General features: G+C 39.3%; 1 protein-coding gene and 1 pseudogene across 1 annotated transcript in view; one reads left to right on the top strand and one right to left on the bottom strand.

Moving 5' to 3' along the window:
• Nucleotides 1–19,749, top strand: part of LOC114049841 (histone-lysine N-methyltransferase SMYD3-like) — a 1,050,735-nt gene that overhangs the window by 848,695 nt on the left and 182,291 nt on the right. The gene's annotated exons all lie outside the window — the stretch shown is intronic.
• LOC114049842 lies at nt 16,311–16,628 on the bottom strand (annotated as a pseudogene).

Genomic DNA, 19,749 nt, shown 5'->3' with positions numbered 1-19,749 from the left:
TGTATAATGTATATATACAGGCACACACACATATATAATACAAACTATCGATAGATATGCTTTGCACTTGGTTGTTTGTAACTATCTGCAACCAGTTTATCCTATATGTGTTTATATGTGTGTGTGTATACATATATATAATATATACACATACATACATATATACACATATACCTATATATGTATTGCATATGTACATTTACTTGTGTGTATTATAGATACAGATATATAGATATATGTAGGGGCAACTAAGTGGGACAGTGGATAGAGTGCTGGGCCTGAAATTAGGAAGATTCACCTTCTTGAGTTCAAATCTAGCCTCAGATACTTATTAGCTGTGTGACCCTAGGCAAGTCAATTAGCCCTGTTTGCCTCACTTTCCTCATTTATGATATGAGCTAGAGAAGGAAATGGAAAACCACTTCAGTATCTTTGCCAAGAAAACCCCAAATGGGGTCGCTAAGAGCTGGCCACAACTGAAACAACTAAATGACAATATATTTTCATATATATGTATATGTGTATATATGCATGTATGAAAAAATTGGAGATAATCACAAAAGGAAGGCACTAGCATTAAGGAGAATCATAAAAGGCTTTTTGAAGAATGAAGTACTTTGACTAGGACTTGAAGGAAGCCAGGATGCAGAAAAAAGAAAGGAGAGAATTCTAGGCTTAGGAGATAGCCAGAGAAAATTCCCAGAATCAGAAGATGTAGGGCCTTATTCTAGAAACAACAGGGAGGCCAGTGTCCCTGGATCATAGAATATATGTGTGGGGTGAGATACAAGGTACAAGAGGACTGGAAAGGTGTAAACTCAGCAGCTCAAAAAACAGTCCATCCTGCTTTGGGATATTTCAGTTTTAGAAAGTTCTTCATGTTGACCAAAAGCTACTGTCCTCTAACTTTCATTCATTGGTCCTAATCCAACACATTTACTCTTCCTCCCCAGCTTTGTGTATCCATTAGATTTTTGTTTTTTTTTTTTTTATGATATTTTATTTTTTTCCCAATTACATGCCAAGACAATTTTTAGCATTCATTTTTTACAAGATTTTGAGTTCCAAATTTTTCTCCCTCCCTTCCACCCCCCCTTCTTCCTGAAATGGTAGGCAATTTGACATAGGTTATACATGTGCTATCATGTAAAACATATTTCCATATTAGTCACAGTTGTGAAAGAAGAAGCAGATCAAATAGGAAAAAACACAAAAAAGAATATAAAGTAAGTGAAAAAAGTATGCTTTGATCTGCATTCAGAGTGCATCAGTTCTATATCTGGATGTAGATAGCATTTTCCTTCTTGAGTCCTTTGTACTTGATTTGATTTATTGTGTTGCTGAGAAGAGCTGACTCATTCATAGTTGATCATCACACAGTGTTGCTGATATGTGTACATTATTTTCCTGGTTCTGTTCATTTCACTTTGCATCAGTTCATACAAGTCTTTGCAGGTTTTTCTGAAATCTGTCTGTTCATCATTTCTTATTACACAATAGTATTCAATTACATTCATATACCACATCTTGTTCATGTTCACTGATGGGCATCCCCTCAATTTCCTATTATTTACCACCACTAAAAGAGCTGTTATACATATTTTTGCACATGTAGGTCCTGTCCCCTTTTTATGATCTCTTTGGGATACAGACCTAGTAGTGGTATTGCTGGATCAAAGTATATGCACAGTTTTATAGCCCTTTTGGCATAGTTCCAAATTGCTCTCCAGAATGATTGAATCAGTTCACAACTCCACTAGCAGTGCATTAGTGTCCCAATTTTCCTACATCCTCTCCAACATTTACAATTTTCCTTTTTTGTTATATTAGCCAATCTGATAGGTGTGAGATGGTGCCTCAGAGTTGTTTTAATTTGCATTTCTCTAATCAAAAGTGATTTAGAGCACTTCTTCATTTGCCTATAGGTAACTTTGATTTCTTCATCTGAAAACTGTCTGTTCATGTCCTTTGACCATTTGTCAATTGGGGAATGGCTTGTATTCTCATAAATTTGACTCAGTTCTCTATATATTTGAGAAATGAGGCCTTTATCAGAGACACTTGCTGTAAAGATTGTTTCCCAGCTTTCTGCTTTCCTTCTAATCTTGGTTACATTGGTTTTGTTTGTGCAAAAGCTTTTTAATTTAATATAATCAAAATAATCTATTTTATATTTCATAATACTGTCTTTCTCTTATTTGGTCATGAACCTATTATAACTCACTTAACTTCTCCTTTAAGAATTTGGACGCTATACTACTTGGTGCTTATGTGTTTAGTATTGATATTACTTCCTTGTCTATGGTACTTTCTAGCAAGATGTAGTTTCCTTCCTTATCTCTTTTAATTAGGTCTATTTTTGCTTTTGCTTTGTCTGAGATCAGGATTTCTACCTTGCCTTTTTTTTTTGTTTTGTTTTACTTCAAGTGAAGCATAATAGATTCTGCTCCAGCCTCTTACCTTTACTCTGTGTGTATCCCTCTGCTTCAAGTGTGTTTCTTGTAAACAACATATTGTAGGACTTTGGTTTTTGATCCACTCTGATAGCCACTTCCATTTAATGGGAGAGTTCATCCCATTCACATTGACAGTTACGATTACTAACTGTATATTACCCTTCATCCTATTTTTCCTTCTGTTTGTCCTCTGTCTCCTTTCACCCTTTCCCTCCTTCACAGTGTTTTGCTTCTGTCTTCTCTCTCCCCCCAGTCTGCCCTCTCTTCTATCAGTCTCCCCCCCTCCCCTTTATTTAATCTCCTCTCCTCCTACTTTCCTGTGGGGTGAGATAACTTTTATATTCAACTGATTGTGTATATTATTCCCTCTTTGAGCCAATACTGATGAGAGTAAAGTTTAAGTAATGCCCATTGCCCACTCTCCCATCTTTCCCTCCATTGTAATAGGTTTTTCATGCCTCTTCATGTGAAATAATTTACCCCATTCTACCTCTCTGTTCCTTCTGCACCCACTGTACCCCCTTTCTCATCCCTTAATTATTTTTATGTCATTCACCTTATACCCACACCCTCTGTCTATGTATATTCCTTCTAGCCATACTATTAGTGGTACAATTTTTAAACATTACAAGTATTATCTTCCTCTGTAGGGATGTAAACAGTTTAGCTCTATTGAATCCCTTGTTTTCTTTTCCCTTTTTGTATTTTTAGCCTTCTCTTGGGTCTTGATATTAGAAATAATTTTTTTGTTTAATTCTGGTTTTCTCCTTATGAAAGCTTGAAATCCTTCTATTTCATTGAAGTACCATTTTTTCTCTTGAAGTATTATGCTTAGTTTTGCCAAGTAGGTGATTCTTGATTATAGTCCTAGCTTCTTTGCCTCCTAGAATTTTATGTTCGTGACCTCTGATTCTTTAGTGTTGCAGCTGCTAAGTCCTGTGTAATCCTGATTGTGGCTCCCCAATATTTGAATTGTTTCTTTCTGGCCACTTTTGACCTGACAGTTCTGTAATTTGGCTATAATGTTCCTTGGAGTTTTTATTTTGGGATCTCTTTCCTGAAATGATCAGTGGATTCTTTTGATGCCTATTTTGCCCTCTGGTTCCAGGATATCAGGGCAGTTTTCCTTGATAATTTCTTGAATGATGTTTTCCAGGTCCTCCTTTCAATTATGGCTTTCAGGTAGTCCATTGGTTGTAGCATTGTCTCTCCTGGATCTACTTTCCAGGTCATTTGTTTTTCCAATGAGGTATTTTACATTTTCTTCTATTTTTTCATTCTTTTCAAATTGTTTTATTCTTGATGTCTCATGGAGTCATTAGCTTCCACTTGACCAATTCTAATGTTTAAGAGTTGTTTTCTTCAGTTGGCTTTTGTACTTCCTTTTCCATTTGTCCAGTTGTACTTTTTAAGGAATTGTTTTCTTCAGTGGATTTTTGTATTACCTTTTTCATTTGGCCAGTTCTATTTTTTAAGCAGTTGTTTTCTTTTTCCAAGCTATTGACTCTTTCTTCGTAATTCTCTTGCATCACTCTCATTTCTTTTCCCAATTGTTCTTCTTTCTTATATGATTTTTAAGCTCCTTTTTTGAGCTTTTCCATGAGTTCTTTCTAGGCTTGAGATCACTTCCTGTTTTTCTTTGGGGCTTTGCCCATAGGTATTTTGACATTGTTGTCCTCTTCTGAGTTTGTGTCTTGGTCTTCCCTGTCACCGTAATAACTTTCTATGGTCAGATTCTTTTGTTGTTGTTATTGCTTTTGGCTCATCTCTTTCGGTCTTTTTCTTTTCCTTTAAGTTTGAGCTCTGCTCCCAGGGTGGAAGGGGCACTGCCTTAGGCTTCTTGGACCAGGGGCTGCAAGCCCTGACTGTTTACCTGGTTCTGCACTGATGTTGCCCTGAGGCCCACGGGGACCCTTGTGTCTGGTGTCGTGCTGTGGAGATGGGGTGGGGGGTGGCTGGTGCTGCTGGAGGCTATAGAGGTCTGGCAGCTTACCTGGTGCTGAGCTGAGGTCCTAATGGTGGTGTCTGGTGTGTGCTGAGGCTGGTGGGGTGTTTCTGTGTTTCCCGTGGCTACATTGAAGTAGGTGGAGATCTTGCCCCTGGAGGCTGCTTGTTTGTCCATGGTTATACTGAAGTACATGGTGGTTCTCGGAGCTGGAGTCTGCCCATTTCTCTGGCTATCCTGAGGCATGTGAGGGGTCCTAGTGTTGACTTTTGCCTGTTCCACTGCACTGGGGCTCAGTATCTCCTGCTGGCTTGCTGAGGTGGGGCTTGTTGCTGGGTTGCTAGGACACTTTCTGTCCTGGACTGACCACCCTTTTTACCTGAGTGAGACATACCTTTCTTGACAATCTTCCAAGTTTCTTGGGCTAAAAGATTGTTTCGCTGTATCTTTTAGCTAGTTCTGCTGTTCCAGGATTTGTTTTGGGGCACTATTTTTGGTTGTTTGGAAGTGAATAGGGGAGAGTTATAGCAGTTTACTACTTACTCCGCCATCTTGGGTCCCAGAAGTCCTCCATTCGATTTTACAAGTATGTCTTTTATATATTCATCCAAACCATTCACAAATTGTTGAATAAACAGAATGAATCCAAATACAAAGCCCTTGGGCACACCACTAGAGACCTCTTTCCAGGTTAACTTGACCCATTAATATACAGTCTTTGGCTTCTGTTATTTGCCACCTAGGAATCCCCCTTAACTCTCCTGTTATCCAACTAATATTTCTCTATCTTATTTGGAAAAAAAAATACTTTGTCAAAGGTCTTACTGAAATTGATATACTCAGTCCTCATCATTCCCTTAATCTACCATTCTGGGTCTGGAAACTTGAACTTACTTAAAGCAGCTGGCATTCTTCTATTACCCCTTCACCTATTCCATGCTTCAGTTCCCTTTTAAATCTTTCTGTAGTCTTTCTGGTTTGAAAAGCATTCTTCTTGATTGAAAAGACACCAGGAAAATAGTGGTTGAATGGTTCTAGTTTTCCCTCTGATATTTTTTAACATTGTATCATATGTTTTCTTTATGTCATCAGAGCTTGGCTCTTCTACCATCTTTCCTATCTCTCTACTTTTCAGTCTCTCCTATTCACAGCTTCCTTCCCTACTACCTCCAAATGTATTCGGGCATCCCTTATGTTTAGAGTAAACAGACCCTTTCACTTTACCCCTGTCATCCTCTCAAGCTATTGTCTTATATCTCTCCTTCCTTTTTCAGCCAATTCCTTGAAAAAGCTCCCGCTCATCTACAAACCCCTGGAAATCTGGCTTTTGACCCCTTACTGGACTGAGACTTCCCTCTCTAAGGTCAACAAAGAGCTCTTAATTGCTAAATTCAGTGGTCTTTTCTCCATTCTCGTTTTCCATCACCATCTCCTTCCCTGTATGTGCCCCCAAGGATCTCTTCCTTCTCCTTCTTCATTGTTTCTCTTGATGGTCCCTTCACTTCCCATGGGTTCAAGCTACAGGTGCTGAAGATTCCCAAATCTACCAATCCAGTGCTCTTGGCTTATCTCCATTTGAAAGCTACAAATCTACCACTCACTTTTTTCGGTGTTTCTCGGCAGACTTTCCAAGCTATGATCCCAGCTGTACCTCCTACTAGCTCTGTGGCCTTGAGGAAGTTACTTCACTGCATCTTTACTTCTTCATTTCTTTTTATTTTATTTTATTTTATTTATTTTATTTATTTATTCATTTATTTGTTTGTTTGTTTATTTGTTTGTTTGTTTGTTTATTGATTTATTTTTTGGTGAGGCAGTTGGGGTTAAGTGATTTGCCCAAAATCACACAGCTAGTGAGCGTTATGTGTCTGAGGCCAGTGTGGGGTGGGAAGGGGGGAACAGGGAGGCACCCCACCCCTTTTCCATTATTCTTTCTTCCACATAAAACATTTATTCCTTTTGTTCAAACAATGCTGTTGCTTTTATGCAAAGAATGTCATGGAACATGTACTTCTAGCCAGAAGCCCTTGGGTGATTTACATCTGGAAAATGGAATTGTTTTGGGCTTTTTGTTCAGCACACATTTCATGCCTGAGTTAGAGTCATGTTTCTGTTCTCCTTTCACTGGTTCTGAGCTCACTATAGCCTTCGCTCTGACCAAGCCCTTTCCATTTTTTTCCCTCCCAAAGACGACAGAAGAGCCTGAATGAAATGTCAGCCTGAGCATTTTGCTGTTTTTCATATACTCGTTATTTTAACATTTGCAAGGCAAACTTGTGTTTTTTTAAATGCCTTACCACCATGGCTTACCACTTTGTTGTGAAAATGTAGAGCCAGTGCCCTTTTGAAAGAAAGGAATGGAGAAAATAAATGTAATGAATACAAATTAATACTCCATAAAGCATTTTGCAGGCTCCTAGTTGAGTGCAATAAAGATATCTTAGTAACTATGGAAGCTACCCTCTCAAGAACAAAGCTACCTTCTATATTATAGAAGAGCAGATTTCAGGGTATTGTTGAAAATGGAGGAAATACAGTTCTGGAATCTCCTGTCTCCATCTCTACACTAACCAGATAATAATATTGTAGCTACCATTTTTAAAACAAATGCTTCCTATTTACACTTGATTCCAGGCAAGGCAAAATAGTACAATGGAAAGACTGTTGACTCTAGAGTCAAAGGTGGTGGGTTCAAATTCCTATGTTTCCTTGCACAGATTAATTAATCTCTCTGGGCCTCAGTTTACTTGTTTACAAACTGATGAGGTTGGCCTCGAAGGTTGCTTCCTGTTCTAGATCTGAATGACAATCTTAGCAAATCTGATAGACTTTTCTCAATCCTCATCCTTCTCAACCCAGTATGTGTCAGGAAGCAGCCTGGTGTGGTAGAGGAAGCATTGGTTCTGCATGCAAAGGACTTGAGTTCAAATCTCTCCTCTTGCACTAATTCTGTGACCTTAAATTTTCTGGGAATTAGTTTTCTTTCTTTCTTTCTTTCTTTCTTTCTTTCTTTCTTTCTTTCTTTCTTTCTTTCTTTCTTTCTTTCTTTCTTTCTTTCTTTCTTTCTTTCTTTCTTTCTTTCTTTCTTCCTTCCTTCCTTCCTTCCTTCCTTCCTTCCTTCCTTCCTTCCTTCCTTCCTTTCTTTCTTCCTTTCTTTCTTTCTTTCTTTCTTTCTTTCTTTCTTTCTTTCTTTCTTCCTTTCTTTCTTTCATGAGGCAATCAGGGTTAAGTGACTTGCCTAAGGTCACACAGCTAGTAAGTGTCAAGTATCTGAGGCCAAATTTGAACTTAGGGTCTGCTGACTCCAAGGCCAGAGGTTTATCTACTGCGCCACCTAGATGCCCCAGGGAATGAGTTTTCTTTTCTGTAAAATTAGGAAATTGAACTAAATGGCCTTTAAGGTCCTTCCTACTCTAGATATGATCCTGTGAAGTCAGATCTTCCTCGTTCTAAGACCAACTTTCTATTTACTACCTCATACTTCCTCTCTCTCTTATAGACAGTAATTGCACAAAAGTGATTTTTTTTCTGAAAAATCGAACTAAATTAAGCAGCCAGTGATATACTGTCTTTTACTATTTGCCATGGTCTCATATTTTAAAAATCTTGCCTATTCAGCTAGGATAATGGATATCAGTTAATCAATCAACAAACATTTGTTAAACATCTACTATACCAATAAATGAATGAATTGAAATTCATAGATTAAGTGCTTACTGTGAGCCAGGAATTGTGTTAAATGCTGGGTATATGAAAACAAAAAGTTAAACAATCTCTGTTCTGAAGGAGTTTACATTCTATTGGGGGAAGACAGTGCACATGTGTATCAACTGATCAATAATTCTTTATTAAGTGACTGCTATGTGCCAGGTACTAGGAATACAAAGGTGAAGAATGAAACAATCTTTCTCCCTCTCCCTTTCCCTCTCCTTCTTCTTCTCCCTCTCTCTCCCTCCCTCCCCATACACCCCAAATAAATCCAAGGTACAGTGAAATATACATTTAGATAGGGAGGGCACTAACATTTGGGGAGATCAGGAAAGACTTCCATAAAAGGTGATGCTTGAGCTTCATCTTGGCAATTCTAAGAGATGGAGGTGAAGAGTTGAGTGCATTTCCAACATGGAGTATGGCCAGTGCAATGGAAGCAAGAGATGGAATTCCATGTCTGAGGAACAGAAAGAAGGCCAGTTTGGCTTTACCATAGAATATAGGAAAGGGAATAATATGAGGTTGGAAAGTTGTTAGTGGCACCTGATGGAGGACAGAATAGTTTGTATTTTTATCCTCAATGTAATAGAAGTTTATTGAATAGGGGAGTAGGGGAGTGATATGGTCAGTTCTATGCTTAAAGACAATCACTTTGACAGCTGGTGGAAGATGAACTGGAGTGGGGAGAGGTAGGGAGACCAATTAGGAGACCATTGCAGTAATCTAGGTGAAGGTGATGAGCGCCTGACTATAAATATAAGTATATAAACATTCGTCAAAATTTATAGAACAAATATGAATACAAGGTCATTAGGAAGGGAGGGCATTAGCAGTTGAAGGAGATCAGAAAATCTTCATGTAAGAGGTGAGACTTGAGCTGAGTTTTAAAGGAAGTGATGGACTCCATGAGGCAGACATAAGGGTAGAATGCATTCCAAGTAAGGGGGACAGCCATTGCAAAGGCTCAGGAAGGGGAGGTGGAGTATCATCTGTGAGAAACAGAAACAAGGTCAGTTTCATTGGTGGAGGAAAAAGGGAAGCCTGAACTTTCAGTAGCCACTGGAGGTATCAGTGAGTCATGTTTAAGAAGTGAAGCTCTCAGTTATCCAGAAAATTCTATTATCCATTATGACTTGTTGCCCACAATGCTGGATACAGAGGTTTTTACTACATTTATTAAGCACCAGTATGAGTAAGACCCAGACTGACTCCCTGGTTCCCACACAGAGGCAGTGTTACTGCATGAATGCCTTTGCCTCCTGGAAAAAAAATGGAATCCTTAAATTCAAATTGATGATGAGTATCTACCGGCTTCAGACTTCATACTTCATAGTCCTCTAGGAAGATAACTGGATTGTAAACCATAGACTTTAAAGGGAAACAGCTGGGAATGTTTCATTTTGAACTACATAAGTACATGACTAAAAAATTAAATGAAAAATGGCTTTGGAGCTGTGAATTCCTGTGAATTCTCAAATCCACTGTTACCTGCATCACCAGTTTAGCCAGGAGAGGAGAGAACATGGGAGGTCTGTGCAATGACAATTCTGCTATGAGGCATCATATCCAAAATCTGAGAGGAACTCTCAGAACATTTGTCTTCTATTCAGTGCCATCCTGATAGATATTAACATATAGACAGATTCCTGGTAGCAGAGGCCCTAAATATATTTCCAGTTCCTTTTAATGACTCATAATATGACTTGAATAAAATCCCTCATACCTGTCCTTTACCTCACTGTCTCCACCAATGGAGTGGGGACAATGCTGCTTACCATCTGGTGATGTTTCTGGAGCTCTCTTAGCCCTTTGTCTAAGGCTCTGTTTCCAGTGAGGCATGTTTGATTTGTGAAATGGCTACAGGAGAGCTGGGTAGGAGTATGGTGGTGAACATGGGCAGTGCTTTTATCTTTGACATGTAAAGGGGCCCATTGGCTAAAATCCAGAATGGAGTTTACTAGAATATAAAATGCAGACATATGTTTTATATTGGCGGGGAGCCAGCGTTGAACTCTCACTACCCCAAAGGCCAGACACTCTCCCATAATGCCAGTCTCCTGGGTGGATCTCATATGGGAAGACTTTGTGATAGGGGCTGTGTTCTGTATAATGTCACTAGAGGGTGTGATGGGGCCAGAACAGAGGGATAACTTGAAGTGTGAGTGCTTCAGTTTCTCCCCAGAAAAATCTACTCCCCTAGGTCTGCTGGGCTAATGATTAAGTGCCCTCTGGAGTAGCCTATCACCTCCAGGAACAAATTCCAGCAAGTATTTAATTCAGTGCATATTCTTCTATTCCACCCATTACAGGAAAGTGTCTAGATTATTAGAGTAGTTTCTAGAACAGTGACTCTTTTCCAGCAAGAATTGTGGTCTAGTGTGTATGTGTGTGTATGTGTTTTAATAAGATAAGAAATTCCCCAAATCATCCTATTTCTCAAGCAGTGGTATTTTCTTTTTGCATCTCTGTGCTGGTTTGGCACATCATCTGAGGATTTCCAAACAGCTTTGCAGACTCTTAGTCAGACCTGAGAATTTGCACAACACCCCCGTGATGAAGATAGGTTAAACTCTTGGTAACTTCATTTGCTGGTGTTGAAAAAGAGGTTGTGATCTGTTGCATTAAGTAAATTCTGTCTGTACCCCATGATTACCTTTTGAAGTGGCAGGCCTAGACTTGAGCCCAGAGCCTGATACAAGTCATTGGCTAAGATCCCAACTTAGCTACTGCCTGGCTTTGGGACCCCAGGTCAGTAACTTGATCCAGTGGTCTCAGCAGATGGGCAAAGATCCTGGCCCTTCTGTGTTGTGGAACACTGCAGTTGAAGAACAGTGACCAGGTGCTGAAAATTGGCAATCTCATACATATAACTGCAAAAGGGGGCATGTGAATTAAATAAGCTTGCCCCATTTTGTTTTATTTTTAAAGAACTATATATCTCCCAGTATGTTTTAACAGTGATTGGTTGGAGTGGTTGATCTTTGCAAAAATCCCTGGATTTTTCATGGCCACAATTCATATACAAAGAAACTCGGGCCTAGCCTGGTATCCAGTGACTTGCCTGATGTTAGAAGGCAAGTTAAGGACAACAGTAGGACTGGGATTGTTGACCTATGAATGTGTGGCCTGATAGGGATCAAAGATTCAGAAGTGTCTGCTGTCAGATCTCTGCTTCAGGTTATCTAGGGGCAATAGATGTTATATAAATGATTAAATGGAGTGGGATGATTGGTTTTTATTTCCATGGTAACCTTAATCAAGTCCTTACCTGGGATAACTGAGACAGAGTCCCTCAGCAGGCCCAAGGTCACCCATTTAGTCAGAGACCGAAAATGGCACCAACCTTAGCACCAAGTCTCTTGACTCCCTGTCCAGGGCACATTCTTGTCATTCAGACAAAAGACCATTATTTGAAACAATAAAAGGACTTCTTTGTCTGTCAAGAGCACTGAGGCTAAACCATCCCAGACAGGCAGTTGCCTATCCTGTTTTTAAATATCTCCACCTTCATTTACAAATATATCCTTCCCCTTCCCCTATCCATTGAATCATCCCTTGTAACAAAGAATAAAAAAGAAAAAGGGAAGGAAAAACAGTTCATGAAAACTAATCAGAGTCTGTCCGTATTTACAATGTATGGTTGCCCACGTCTAAATGGAAAGAACATGGTTGTATTTTCTCATCTCTTTTCCAGAGCCAAGCTTGGTCATTATAATTATATCAATTCAGTTTCAGGGGATTGTTTTGTTGTTTTTCCTTTCGCTAATATTGTTCTTGGAGGTTGCTTATAAAACTTAGCTCACCTACTTCAGGTTAAGCCAGTTTCTTTGTTCTGTCCAGAGGCTTGGAGTGAGAGCATCTGTCTACCAAGCTGTGAGATGAGGAGACCGAGCCCAGCAGGCAGGAGAAGCTTCAGCTTTGCTCTAGAGTGAAATTGAATGTTGTCTATCCTTTGTCCGGTGAATTTGTGGGTGGGTCATTGGCAGGTTGGGGTCTTTTTTGTATCTATCAATGTTGTCATTAGAGTATTTCTTTTTTGTTGTTGTTGTTGTTGTTTTTTTGTTTTTTTAGGCATTTGGGCTTAAGTGACTTGCCCAGGGTCATACAGCTAGTAAGTGTCAAATGTTTGGTCTGAGGCCAGATTTGAACTCAGGTCCTCCTGACTTTAGGGCCCGTGCTCTATCCACTGCACCACCTACTACCCCTAGAGTATTTCTTAATAAGATTCTTGCACTTGAGTCTCCAACATCTCACCTTGTACTGTTTATACAATGAGGTCACTTGGACTCTTCAAAGGAGTTGCATGAATAAGGCAAAATAATAGAATTCACAGCTGTATAGGTCCCATAGCTGATAGTGTCTCTACAAATGTGAAAATAATTTGCTTGGATATGATCTTACAAAGGAGAGCCAATATGATTGCTTCATATAATTTCTTTTGTATTTGGAATGGATATCACCAGTATGGGAGGTGCAAAGAAATATTTCCATATTTGAAGCTACCTTTGTGCGTTCATAGTTCCTAAGTCTAGATGTGGAAGGCTAGCTCACAGTCTAAATAATCTATTCCCACGTTCAGCCTCTACCCTAAGGTGAAGGAAGATGAGAATACGTATGTCAGAAAACCCGCCTCAGGGGCTTTAACTACCCTACTTTGGTTAGATCGACCTACCCTGGCAAGTCATCAACCTTTGTTGCTATTCAGTCATTTCAGTTGTGTCTGACTCTTTGTGACCCTATTTGGGGTTTTCTTGGCAAAGATACTGGAGTGGTTTGCCATTTCTTTGTCCAGCTTGCTTTACAGATGAAGAAACTGAGGCAAACAGGGTTAAGTGACTTGCCCAGGGTCATACAACCAGAAAGTATCTGAGGCCAGATCTGAACTTGGGAAGATGTCTTTCTGACTCCAGTCCCAGTGTTCTATCCACTGCATCACCTAGCTTCCCCAAGTCATCAAGCTATCTTGATTATATTAATATGCATAATGCTTTACAATTGAGGCATTATGGTGTAGTGGTGTCAAACTCAAAAAGAAATGAGGACCACTAAACCATACATAAGACTCTCTATGAGCCGCACCCTGACATAGAAAACCATATATTGTTATTATCTGTGTTTTATTATGTTTTTACTTATTTTGTTAAATATTTCCCAATTACATGTTAATGGGACCATATTACCTATGGGCCACATGTTTACCTCTAGTGTAGTGTACAGAGCATCTGAGTTGGGGACAGACGTGTGTCCAGATGCTACCTTAGAACCTCCCAAGCTCTGGATGATCATAGGCAAATCACTTAACTTTAGTTAAGCTCAGTTCCCTCGTATGTAAAATGAGGGTAATAATACTACCTTCCTCACAAAGTTGTGAAAAGCAAATGAGATCATTTATTTAAAGTGTTTAGCTAATTTTCAAGTGCCATTGGTGTACAAAAATGGAACACTGGGTTTAACAGTGCCATATAAATGCCAGCTGTTATTTTTTATTGGACAGCTACGTGGCACAGTGGATAGAGGGCCAGGCCTGGAGTCATGAAGACTCATTTTCCTGAGTTCAAATCTGGCCTCAGACACTTACTAGCTATGTACCCCTGGGCAAGTCACTTAGCCCTGTTTGCCTCAGTTTCCTCATCTGTAAAATGAACTGGAGAAGGAAATGGCAAACCACTTCAGTATCTTTGCCAAGAAAAACCCAAATGGGGTGACACAGAGTTGGAAATGACTGAAATAACCAAACAACAATTTTTTTTATAATAAAACACTCTCACATTATCACACTTGATCCTCAACAAAAGCCTCGTAAGATACATCAGACTGAAGTTGATTGATATATCCCAAATCTCACTCAATCCAGTAAATGGCAGAGCCATTACTCAAAATCATATTTTCTTTCCCCTGAACCAGTACTTATTCTACTATAGCTGTCTATATCTCCATACCAATTTATGATACAGGTTATTATTTTCTCAAGATGCTGGGTATTCCCCCAAGCTTATGTAGTTGTGAATAAATCAGTGAGTTTATTAATTTAAAAGGACATTTTTGTTTTTGTCAAGAAAGATGACGTATCTAAATGGGTAGAGTAGGAGCTAAGATTAGACTCTAGGATGGCCCATTGTGGTTCCCAAGCTGTGGGCTTACAGTGCGGCAAAGGCTGCTGCTCTGTGTTATTTCCTAATGGCAGTTCTGCACACCTGGAAATATAATTGTGAACTGATCAGCAGCCAATTACAAAGGGTAGTTTGATACATGCTGACAGTGGCATTCTGCCATGGCAGAATCCTATCCCTACCTTATGATGAAGCTAAGTAAGTTGTGTAGAAATATCCTTAGAACTCTTCCTCCTTGGCACCTTTTAATATGGTTCTGGGTTGTTTGTTCTTGTTAGATTTAAGTGGCCAGGGCTTCTCAAACAGGATCCAGGTCAGTGACAGAAGCTGCTTTCTGGGGAGAGTTCTTTGGCTTGGAATCAACATATCTCTTCTTGGTGCTAGCCCTCTTTGGAGGTCTAGGGTCTCCACCCCCTTGTTTGTGCATTTTCACTGGACATCCCCCATGCCTGGAATTCTCTCCCTCCTCATCTCTATTCCCTGGCTTCCCTAGCTTCCTTCAGGTCTCAGTTAGAATGCTACTTTCTGCAAGAATTCTTCCCCAGCTTTTCTCAATGATAATGTCCTCCCTCTGAGATTATTTCCAATTTACCCTGCCTATATTTTGTTTTAGGAGAAATTATTGTTTCTCTCATCAATTATTGCGTTAGGATTAGGATTTTTTTTTTCAGAAACCTGTAGGTTGTTCAGCCTCTGAAGGGTATTGTTGATGGATGAGATTACCCAAGTCCCAGAGGTACGTGCCTTTTGATCCTGGGTGGGAGACCCCAACCCAGCTAGAGGATCTTACAAAGAATTTAATCTAAGGTGAATTCTGGCCCATTTTGTTCCACTCAACCAGATCTGAGCCAAGGTAGATCCCCTTTTGTCTAGATTGCCCCAAGAGGGATAATCTGGATAAGAGATAAGTCTCTTTGGCCAAAACTGAGCTGTCACCCTGTCCCTCATTAGAATAGATCGACTTCTCACTATAGTATTCGTTCTTCTTATTAATTGGTTTTTTTTGATGTGTTCATTTTATTTAATAATATCCATACCATGTTATTACCACAGAATGTAAATTCATTTTGAACATTAGAATTCTACAAGTGTAACAAAGCATTACTTAAATATGTCAACATTTGTGTAAGGAGAATGCTGCCCATAATATGAAACCATCCAATCTAAAGGACAGTAATGTATTTCAGTTGGACATGACTCTTGATAGAGAAAACACAATACTAATACTGCACATTTTAAGAGTTCTCTTTACTGAACAGGCATTTCAAATACAGATAAAACAGATGGCATTTAAAAAACAATTTCAATATGGTAGCAGCAAAAATACAACTAAGCCATACCATTTGTTATTCTCATCTTTTACTAACTTTATAATAAATACTACTGTTAAGTAGCCTGGTTAACAACTGTTCAAGGCTCATCTTAAATACAAACAAGTTGTCTATGGTGAAGGTAGAGAAGAAAACTCTTGCTACAACATTTTATTTCATGGATTTTTTTTTTGTTTGTTTTTTTGTTTTTGTTTTTTTTTTTTTTTTTTGGCAATTGGGGTTAAGTGACTTGCCCAGGGTCACACAGCATGTTTTTCTTACAGATGTTCTTTTGGCTCTAGTCAAAGCCAGGCAGCCCTAGGCACTGAAGTTTCTACCATTCTACAAGATAAGTGTTTCCTGAATTGTGTTAAGGCAGCTTCCCATATTATATCCCAAAATATGTCCCATTTTAAATCAATAGGAGCTACATGAGTCTTGGCCCTGTAATTTTTTAGTCATTAATTTTTGAGATTGGAGAAATATGCATATAATTTATCACCCAAGTAAGCTTCAATGACCAGTTCCTTTTGTACTAAGTTAGCTCTCCTAATTAACTCTTGGATACCAATCAGTATACCTTGAATCACCTGGGAAACTAAAGCTTCCATGAAAAAAAAATCCAATCTTTAAAATATCATGATTGTGTTGTGTCTGACATGTGCTGCTTTTTAGAACCACATATCCCTAAATTGATTTATTTTTAAACATAAAACAAATAACCTCAATGTGAGGTATCTAGCTCTAAAACATCAGCATGAAGATAGCATCTTTCTTCCTAAGGTTTGGGTTTTGCCCAGTATTCCCAATACATGGAGTACAACATACCAACGGTCATTGCTCCTACTACAAAGCCTTGGGCTCCCACATGCATGTGAATCAGGTGGACAGACATTTTAGTATCCACTCTGCTCTTCAGTTTGTATAATCCATATGCAACAATAGCTGCAAAGCCTGCTATTCCAATTGGGACAAATGGTGCCTCTTTAGCTTTTCGAGCAAGTTTTGATCCTGAAGTCTCATCATAAGTGGAGAGGGAAACATCATTGTCTGCTGACATTGTAGGTGGTTGAAGAGCCTTCAGAATGAGACGAAGCAAAACCACCTCCCACAAGCAGCCGGCTGCTTCTCCTTCTTATTAATTGTTAACCAATCAGAGTTGATTGCCACCCTCAGGAACACCCACTCTTCCAAAGCATATAAGCATTGAGTGGGTTCCATGAGGGGTCTTTGGCATTCAAGAGTGTCACTGACCCCTTTTATTAATTATTGCTAGCATGATTGATAAAATGATTACCCAGGAACTGTCTCTCAAACCTTTTTTTAAAAAATTTTTATTAGTTTATTTGTTTTTAGTTTTCAACGTTCACTTCTACAAGATTTTGAGTTCCAAATTTTCTCCCAATCTCATACCTCCCCCCAGGCCAAGATGCCATGCATTCTGAATACCCCTTTCCCTAATCTGCCCTCCCTTCTATCTCTGCCCCCCTTCTCTTATCACCTTCCCCTTCAATTTTCCTATAGGGCAGGATAGATATACCCCATTTCCTGAATATCTTATTTCCCAGTTGCATGTGAAAACAATTTTTTTTAACATTTGTTTTTAAAACTTTGGGTTCCAAATTTTCTCCCTTCCTCCCTCCCCACCTACCCTTATTGAGAAGGCAAGCAACTAGATACAGGTTATATATGTGTAGTCATACAAAACACTTTCATAGTAGTCATGTTGTGAAAAAACTAAGTATATTTCTCTTAGTCCTATCTCGTGCCCCACTTATTCTATTCTCTCTTTTGACCCTGTCCCTCCTTAGAAGTATTTGCTTCTGATTGCCCCCTCCCCTAATCTACCCTCCCCTCTATCACCTACTTGCTCTCTTGTCCCTTCCCCCCCTATTTTCCTGTAGGGTAAGATAGATTTCCATACTCAGTTGAGTGTGTATGTTATTCCCTCCTTAAGCCAAATCCGATGACAGTGAGATTCATTCATTCCCTCTCACTTCCCCCCATTTCCCCTCCACTGTAAAAAGACTTTTCTTGTTTGTTTTATGTGAGATAATTTACCCCATTCTACCTTTCACTTTCTCTTCCCAGTATAATCCTCTCTCATCCCTTAATTTTGTTCTCCAGATATCACCCTTCATCTTCAACTCACCCTGTGCCCTCTATCTATTTCTCTCTCTCTCTCTCTCTCTCTCTCTCTTTTTATATATATATATATATATATATATATATATACACACACACACACACACTCACATATAATTTTTTCCCTCCAACTACCCTAATACTGACAAAGGTCTCATGAGTTACAAATATCATCTTTCCATGCAGGAATATAACCAGTTCAACCTTAATAAGTCCCTTGTGATTTCTTTTTCCTGTTTTCCTTTTCATGTTTCATTTGAGTCTTGTATCTGAAAGTCAAATTTTCTGTTCAGCTCTGGTCTTTTCATCAAGAGTGCTTGAAAGTCCTCTATTTCACTGAATGACCATTTTTTTCCCCTGAAAGATTATGCTCAGTTTTGCTGGGTAGGTGATTCTTGGTTGTAATCCTATCTCCTTTGCCCTCCAGAATATTATATTCCAAACCTTACGGTCCCTTCATGTAGAAGCTGCTAAATCTTGTGTTATCCTGATTGTGTTTCCACAATACTTGAATTGTTTCTTTCTGGCTGCTTAAAATATTTTCTCCTTGACCTGGGAACTCTGGAATTTGGCTACAGTATTCCTAGGAGTTTTCCTTTGGGGATCTCTTTCAGGAGGTGATCTGTGGATTCTTTCCATTTCTATTTTGCCCTCTGGTTCTAAAATATCAGGGCAGTTTTCCTTGATAATTTCTTGAAAGATGATGTCTAGGCTCTTTTTTTGATCGTGGCTTTCAGATAGTCCAATAATTTTTAAATTCCCTCTCCTGGATCTGTTTTCCAGGTCAGTTGTTTTTCCAATGAGATATTTCACATTGTTTTCTATTTTTTCATTCTTTTGAATTTGTTTTACAGTGTGTTGATTTCTCATAAAGTCACTAGCTTCCAATTTCTCCAATCTAATTTTTTTTTTTCCAATCTAATTTTTAAGGAAGTATTTTCTTCAGTAAGCTTTTGAACTTTCTTTTCCATTTGGGCAATTTTGCTTTTTAAAGTATTCTTCTCCTCATTGGCTTTTTGGACCTCTTTTGTCATTTGGGTTAGGCTGTTTTTTAAGGTGATATTTTCTTCAGTATTTTTTTGGGTCTCCTTTAGCAAGCTGTTGACTTGTTTTTCATGATTTTCTTGCATCACTCTCAGTTTTTCCTCTATTTCTCTTACTTGCTTCTCAAAATCCTTTTTGAGCTCTTCCATGGCCTGGGACTGATTCATATTCTTCTTGGAGGCTTTGGATGTAGGAGCTTTGACTTTGTTGTCTTCTTCTGGTTGTATATTTTGATCTTCTTTGTCACCAAAGAAGGATTCTATGGTCTGACTTTTTTGAGAGGTTTGCTCATGATCCCAGCCAATTACTTGAGTTATAAACTCTTTGTTAAGGTAGGGGTCTGCTTCTAATGTGGAAAATGTACTGTCCCAACCTTTTGGGGTTTTGTGCAGTTGTTTTCAGAGATACTTCTAGGGACTTGTACATTTTCAGTTCTTCCAAGGTGGTACAATCAAGGGCAAGGGTGTTTACTCCTTTTCTGGCCTGTGCTCTGGTCTGTGAGTAGCCATAAGCTCTCTTTTCTGCCTTGGAACTGTGAGGAGGATTTCCTCTCCACCACTACTACGAGCTCCACCACGCTAGTGCTCCTCCTCACCCCAGGATTACCACCCAGAACTGTGACCCAGATCCACGCAAGGGCAAAACAAGAGAATCCTGCACCAGCAGAGAGATCCCTGCAATCCCCCTCTGATCAGCCACTCGATTTCCCCTCAGTCTGTGGGCCAGAAGCTCCAGAAGCAGCTGCCGCCCCTGGGCCACACTTGGGGACTGGGGCTGGGACTGTACTTCTCTCTCACCACAGTCACAGACTTTTCCTACTGACCTTCTAAGTTGTCTTTGGTGTTTTTGGGTTGAGAAGTCTGGAAACCACTGCAGCTGCCTGTGATTCAGTCCTCTGAGGCCTCTTCTAGGTTCATTGAGGCCTGTTTTGCCTGCGTACCCAAGCCAAACTGCGTTCCTCTTCCCACCTGGCACAGTATACCTTTCCTATCAACCATCCATCTTGGGCTGGAAATTTGTTTCACTCT

This window comes from Vombatus ursinus, unplaced genomic scaffold, assembly GCF_900497805.2.
Source record: "Vombatus ursinus unplaced genomic scaffold, bare-nosed wombat genome assembly UNPS02014798.1, whole genome shotgun sequence".
Taxonomy (NCBI): domain Eukaryota; kingdom Metazoa; phylum Chordata; class Mammalia; order Diprotodontia; family Vombatidae; genus Vombatus; species Vombatus ursinus.
Note: the sequence above shows the minus strand (reverse complement) of the source record. Positions and strands in the feature narration are given on the sequence as shown.